Source organism: Myotis myotis, unplaced genomic scaffold (assembly GCF_014108235.1).
Source record: "Myotis myotis isolate mMyoMyo1 unplaced genomic scaffold, mMyoMyo1.p scaffold_m19_p_2, whole genome shotgun sequence".
NCBI lineage: Eukaryota > Metazoa > Chordata > Mammalia > Chiroptera > Vespertilionidae > Myotis > Myotis myotis.
In genome coordinates, this window is record NW_023416324.1 from 44,009,232 (window position 1) to 44,017,113 (window position 7,882).

General features: G+C 42.1%; 1 pseudogene; it reads left to right on the plus strand.

Annotated features, from left to right (window-relative positions):
* Positions 1 to 247: 247 nt before the first annotated feature.
* On the plus strand, positions 248 to 2,942 carry LOC118675519 (annotated as a pseudogene).
* The last annotated feature ends 4,940 nt before the right edge of the window (positions 2,943 to 7,882 follow it).

Genomic DNA, 7,882 nt, shown 5'->3' on the forward strand with positions numbered 1-7,882 from the left:
CACACGCGGAGGATGACGCAAGGGAAACAATCCTGACTCTCCTCTCGAGAGCCAGAAAGAAATCTGAGGGCTCATGCACACTAGTTCCTAAGCCTGGTGTTTCAGTCAGCATAATGCCTCCCTTAACGTTTTCAGGGTTTCCAGCCACAGAAGGATGAGCATGCTAGCAATCACTCCACCCTACACAGAGAGGGGCCCGATGGCACCGTCCTGGGTTCCCACAGTAACTTAAGTGGACACTTTCACCATGTCTGGGGCCCTTGACGTCTTGCAAATGAAGAAGGGGAATGTCCTCAAATTCCTTGCAGCAGGAACCCACTTAGATGGCACCAGCCTTGACCTCCAAATGCAACAGCACGTCTACAGCAGGAAAAGTGGTGGCATCTACAACAGGAATCTGAAGGAGACCTCAGCGAAGATCCTGCTGGTGGCCTGAGCCGTTGTTGCCACTGAAAACCCGGCTGCTGTCAGTGTCGCTTCCTCAGGGATACCGGCCAGCGAGCTGAGCTGAAGTTTGCTGCTGCCACTGCAGCCACTCCTATTGCTGAACTCTTCACCTCCAGGACCTTCCCATCTTCTGGTGGTTACTGATCCCAGGCATGACTATCTTATGTCAACCTGCCTACCCCTGCTCTGTGTGTCACAGCCTCTCCTCTGTGCTATGTGGACATTGCCATCCCATGCAACAAGGGGGCTCGCTCAGTGGGGCTGATGTGGTGGGTGCTGGCCCGAAAGTTTCTGCGTGTGTGTGATACCATTTCCCATGAACACCCATGGGAGGTCATGCCTGATCTCTGCTTCTACTGGGATCCTGAAGAGACTGAAAAGGAAGAGCAGGCCGCAGCTGAAAAGGTTGTGACCCATGAGGAATTTCGGGGTGAATGGACTGCTCCAGCTCCCGAGCTCACTGCTGCTCAGCCTGGGGTCGCAGGCCATTCTGAAGGCATGCAGTGCCCTCCGTGCCTGCCCAGCAGCTCCCTACCGAAGTTGGAGCAATCAGCTGCCACTGAAGACTGTTCTGCAGCTCCCACTGCTCAGGCCACTGAATGGGTAGGAACAACCAAAGAGCAGTCTTGGCTGTTCTTCCAGAGGCTCTTCAACAGAAAATGGAAATATGATGGATGGAAAATAAGTATCAGTTTCTTAATCTATATATATAAAAGCCTAAGCCACCTAACGACCAAACAACTGAATGACCTAACAACTGGTCGATGGTCGCTATGACACGTACTGACCACCAGAGGGCAGATGCTCAATGTAGGAGCTGCCAGCCAGCCCCCCCCCCCAGCGCCCCCCGCCCCTCCGTGGTCAGTGTGCTCCCACAGAGGGAGCGCCCCAGCCCAGCGGCAGCTACTCACCCCTCAGTAGTCCTGCAGGTCCCATCTCCAGAGAATGGGCCAGGTACCGATGGACCAGCACCACCACTGCCATGATTCCAACAGCACCCTGGCCTCAGGCACCATGGCCACTTCCCCTCCCTAGATGCTCTGCAAGGAAGAAACGATATAAAAGAGGCCACCAGGTGGCTCCTGACAATGGGCACGAATGTCAGCAGGACGGATCTGGATCCTGAGCCAGCAAGGATGTCCCACCACCTGCCTGGAGGGCTGATCACACCTCAGCCCCCCCCCCCCCAACCTCCCTTGGGATGGGCACCAGATGCAGAGCTCACAGCTGGCAAGTGCTGCTGTAGCAGTGCGAGCCTCTCCCCATAGAGACCGACTGGGCGTGAGCCCGTGGCAGGTGCAGCAAGGTCAGGATGAGCAGGAGCAGCAGGCGGCGTTGGACTGCGGGTTTCAGCCTGATCTCACAGGCCACTCTGAGGGACCCTACCCATGCACGAATTCATGCACCAGGCCTCTAATATATATACACTAGAAATCAATATTCTTAATTGATTTCAGAGAGGAAGGGAGAGGGAGAGATAGAAACATCAATGATGAAAGAGAATCATTGATCGGCTGCCTCCTTCACGCCCCACAATGGGGATCGAGCCCACAACCCTGGCATGTGCCCTGACCAAGAAATGAATCGTGATCTCCTAGTCCATAGGTTGATGTTCAACCCCTGAGCCATGCTGGCCAGGCAAATATAGGTTTCTTTAAAAAATGTTTATTTTATTTTATTTTTTGTAAAGTGTTTATACTGTTTAACTCAAGGGCCCATTTTAGTCCAACAATATTTTTTCAGTTTCTACTATGTGATGGCAGTACTAAATGCTGCGAGTACAAAGAGGAATACAATGACACATACAACAAATACTGGGATATTCTGAACAATGTCTTATGGGAAACAAATATTTTTTTTTTTAATATATTTTATTGATTTTTTACAGAGAGGAAGGGAGAGAGATAGAGAGTTAGAAACATCGATGAGAGAGATCAGCTGCCTCCTGCACATCTCCCACTGGGGGTGTGCCCGCAACCCAGGTACATGCCCTTGACCGGAATCGAACCTGGGACCCCTCAGTCCGCAAGCCGACACTCTATCCACTGAGCCAAACCGGTTTCGGCGGGAAACAAATATTTTTAAAAAATCACTGCCATGCTTTACATATGCGATTTCAGTTAAGCCTCAAGAGCCTCTATGAGATTGGTATTATATTGAAGAGGTTAAAGCTCAGAGTAATTAAACAACCTGCCTGTTTGCACAACTGGAATTACCACAACTCAGCAAATCAAGGCCTGTCTAAATCCAAAATGTGTGTTCTTCTCACAAGGCTACTCTCTTCTCCCTCATCCCACAAACAAAACTAAAAGACAGATGCTCAAAGATTAGCCCCCAAGTTCTAGGGAAAGTAACCCCATAGGGAGATCTGATCATAAATTCCTAACTGGGCAGGTCATGATGGGTAGTCACACCCCAGGCATATGCCTTCTTTAGTGAAAGGTTCATTTTCACCTTAAGCATGCCTGTCCATTGTTTCTGTGCATCTAGGTTAACACACCTTTGAAATACATTGTGAACACAATCAAGAGAGCACATAATCTTGTTAATTATCCTGTAATCCAATCTCTCCCTTGCATTCTCACACCCTCATGTAATCTTCCTTATATTCCCATCTTAATTTCAAATGCATAAAATAAGTTGCAAAATGTATTCTCCAGAGAATTTGAGACTTTACTCCTTGGAATATGTCCTCAGTTTGGCTAAAATAAACTGTTATAAAAATCCCCCCCCACAAAAAAAAAAAAAATTAGCCCTACTCTACAAAGCAAAATTTTTCCTAAGAGAAATTGTTCTTGGCCAGATCACATTAATTACTTTCTTCATATTAAATTAGTCTGGAAACACTATGACATTTGGGCCTATCAGGCCTAACCAACTTCATGATTCACTAGAGAGCTACTAAATTTCAAGCATAGCAGAGAAAATAAACAGATCTTAGAGATCTGGAGACCTTTAGATGTATAAAAAATTTTTGACTTATGTAAAGCATTATGTTACATAAAACTTTGAAGTAATAATTCATAGCACAGATACTGCATGTCTTCAAGCTTCTGATTTCTTTCTTTCTTTTTCTTTTTTTTTTTTAGAAAGGAAGGGAGAGGGATAAAGAGATAAAAAACATTTATGAGAGAGAAACATCAATCAGCTGCTTCCTGTACACATCCGACTGGGATTGAGCCTGCAGCATGCCTTGACCAGGAATTGAGCCAGTGACCTCTTGGTTCATGAGTTGATGCTCAACCACTGAGCCATACCAGCTGGGCCAAGCTTCTGACTTCTAATACTTGGTAAAACAGTGGCAGAGAGGATAAAAGGTGGGTTTTGGAATCATGAAGATTTAAATATGAATCTCCATTACATAACAGCTATCTAGACTTGACAATTAAGTTCTCTGGCATTCTTTTACCTCCTCTGTAAAGTAAAAGGATAAAAATGCCTTCTGAAAATAATCCTGGAGTTTGAGATTATGCATGCTTCTAGTTCAGTACCTGGCACATAAAAGATACTCAATAAAATGGAATTATTAACATTACTTAAAATTTCTAATGTATTAGAGCTAGGAGAAACAGATATATATCCAAGTTAGGATTCTTAAAGTTTAAGTGACCAAAAGCCTAACTTCATGGTCGGCAAACCGCAGCTCGCAAGCCACATGCAGCTCTTTGGCCCCTTGAGTGTGGCTCTTCCACAAAATACCACATGCGGGCACGCACGTACAGTGCGATTGAAACTTCGTGGCCCATGCCCAGAAGTCGGTATTTTGTGGAAGAGCCACACTCAAGGGGCCAAAGAGCCACATGTGGCTCACGAGGCACGGTTTGCCGAGCCGCAGTTTGCCGACCACTGGCCTAACTCAAACCATATTGAGCAAAAAAGTGAAATTAATTAGCTTATGCAACTGAAAGATCCAGAGGTAAGTTTTTCTGACTTTCATCTAAACTTGATCTAGTGGCACCATCTACCTCTATCTCTTAGCTTTACCCTCTTTTATACTATTATGCCACAAAAAGGTAATGTGCCATTCAGCAACTCCATGCCTATATCCTCCCAGATTTCAGTCCAGCAAAAAACAAGAGTGGCTCTCCCTGGTGGCTCCCACATGAGCTTTGGGCTTTCGAACAACTTAAGTCATGGGTCCACCCCTGGGTCAACAATATTACTAGGGATGGTAACTGTGTGAAGTGATGGATGTGATGTATTAACTTGATTGTGGTAATCATTTCACAATGTATACCAAATCATCATGCTGTACACTTTAAATATATAGAATTTTATTTGTTAATTATACCTCAATAAACCTGGGGAAAATAATAAAGGTATTTTTAAAAACAATGTTATTGAGAGTATTTGATACTCTGATTGGCCAAGACTGAGTCACCTGGTCTATTTCTGGTGGAGCCCCACCAACTCATGAGAAAAAGATGGTTCTGCTTAAGACATGTGGGTAGCTTCCAGAAATGATGAGGAACAGAAAAAACAAATAATTGTTAAAAGATCAAATTATTTTTTAACAAACTAATAACAAAACACCAAATAAGGAAACAGATATTGTCATATATGATTTTGAGTGGGCAGTTCGGCAGCATCTGCCTAAAATTCAAATGTACATCCATGTTGCCAAATTCTACTTCAAGAAACTTACCATACGGGTAAGTCACACCAATGTGCAAAGATGTTATTTAAAGGATGATAATTGCAGCATTGATTGTGAGAGCAAACATTATCCATTAATAGGGAAGCTGTTAAATTATGATAGTCAAAGAGAAGAATATTGCACTACTATTTTTAATGAGGTAGATCTGTACGTTCCCAGATGAAAAGAAGCCTATGATATGTTGTAAAGGGAATGAAGAAAATTACAAGAAAATACGTAAATAGCCCTGGCTGGTTTGGCTCAGTGGATAGGGCATTGGCCTGAGTACTGAGGGCTCCTGGGTTCAATTCCAGTCAAGGGCACATGCCTGGGTTGTGGACTTGGTCCCCAATGGGGGACATGCAGGCGGTGGCCGATGGGTGATTCTCTCTCATCATTGATGTTTCTCTCTCTCTCCTTCTCCCTTCCTCTCTGAAATCAATAAAAATATATTTTTTTAAAAAGAAAGAAAAAGCTTTGGAAATATGTTTTAAAAAGAAGAAAATAAGTAAATATGGTATTCTGCTTGCCTAATACATAAATATTGGAAGAATATCCAAAAAAATGTATAACACTGTTTATTATTGGAGAAGAAGTACTAGGAAATTAGTAGTGGCAGGAAGAAGAAATTTACTTTTCACTTTATATCCTGAGGGATTTCATTTACCTGAGTCCATCTGATTTTTATTACTTTAAAAAGTTAGTCTAAAAAACACCTGTCATTAACTGTTACCATGACTCATAATTAGTATCATTGGCTTTAAAGGAACAAAAAATACCTTGTTTGGCCCTAGCTGGTTTGGCTCAGTGGATAGAATGTCTGCCTGTGGACTGAAGTGTCCCAGGTTTGATTCGGGCCAAGGGCACATGCCCAGGTTGCAGGCTCTATCCCCAGTAGTGGGCATGAAGGAAACAACCAATCAATGATTCTCTCTCATCATTGATGTTTCTATCTCTTGCTCCCTTTCCCTTCCTTTCTGAAATCAATAAAAATATTTTTTAAAATACCTTGTTTGTTTGTGCTAAAGAAATATATTAAATTATTAAAAACACATATAAATCATATTTTACCATAACACTCTATATACTTACAAGAAGTACACAAATTTTGCTAAGAAGCAACATATTTCCATGTTAATCTAGAAGTTATCTGGGCTACTGAATCAACTTGGTTCATTTATTTACTTTGTTTATTGGTCAGACCAGCCCATCACAAGATTTTGCTACTATAAAATGGCCCCTGGACTGGCTCATTCAGGCAAGCAGCAACTCCATCAGACCCACTAATTAATCGGGCAGTCCTCCTCCATATGTCATGATGACTATTCATTAAAGCAATGCATATGGCTCTTACCTACATGTGCTAGCTTTTTGCTTCTACTCATGGTTCAACAAACTTATGATCCAGCAGAACAAAGAAAAATTAGTATAGAAAATATTATAATTAGGCTGAAAGTATAAAATTAGAAAAGGAAAAAATAAAATTGAGAGATGTTGCCACTAACAGTAGAATTCATGACATAGCAAACATCTGTTGATTGCCTTCTATGTGCAAGACACAAGGCTAGGCTTCTAGAAACATGAAAAGTTACATATGACATTGTTCGTGCCCACAGTCTTACTTTTTGTTCCAGGAGATGGCACATATATTAAAAAGAATAAGGTTATCACTGGTGAGTGCCATATATTTCTAATTATCAAAATTCTCATTTGAGGTGGATAAAGCATCGTGGGAGTCATGAGTAAGTGAATTATATCACACTGCATATTATACCATAAGAACTACCATTAAACTCAGAGTATTGCTATGGACTAAATGTGTCCCCCCAAAATTCATATGTTGAAATTCTAACCCCCATTGTGATGGAAGTAGGAGGTGGAGCCTTTGAAGGTGGAATCCTCATTAATAGAATTAGTGCCCTTTTAAGAAGAGACAAGAGAGCTTGCTCTAGCTTCTGCTCTTTCCTCCATGTGAGGTACAATGAGAAGTTGGCAGTCTGCAACCCAAAAGAGGATCCTCACCAGGCCTGGCAAAGCTGGGGACTTCCGGCCTCCAGAACTGTGAGAAAGAAATCTCTGTTATTTATAAGCCACCCAGTCTATGGTATGTTGTTATAGCAACCCAAACTGACTAAGACAAGTATATAGCAGTTAAATATCCAAGTTCCTGCCCTAACAGGTTTGGCTCAGTGGATAGAGCATCGGCCTGCGGACTCAAGGGTCCCAGGTTCGATTCCAGTCAAGGGCATGTACCTTGGTTGCGGGCACATCCCCAGTGGGGGGTGTGCAGGAGGCAGCTGATCGATGTTTCTCTCTCATTGATGTATCCAACTCTCTGTCCCTCTCCCTTCCTCTCTGTAAAAAATCAATAAAATATATTTTAAAAAAATATATCTAAGTTCCTAAAATAAGATATGAAGATTACCAAATTGAATTGACAGTGCTTTGGTAACTTAGGTATTCAGAACATAATCCCCATATGATTTGTTTAGCAATACACATAAGAAGTACAAAACCAAAACACTGATTTAGAGGAGACCCTTAAATTGTTGCTGTGAATGATATAAATAAGATTGTAATCATAACATAATAACCATAATAATAGCTAAGATTTACCTCGTACTTACTATGTGCCAGGTAGTAAATATATATAGCACCTGGCACACATATACATTATGTTTCACATATAAAAATATATTTCATTCTCATAACAATTCTATGACGCAGGTAATTTATTTATTTATTTATTTATTTATTTATTTATTTATTTATTACTTTATAGGTGAGAAAACAGAGGCA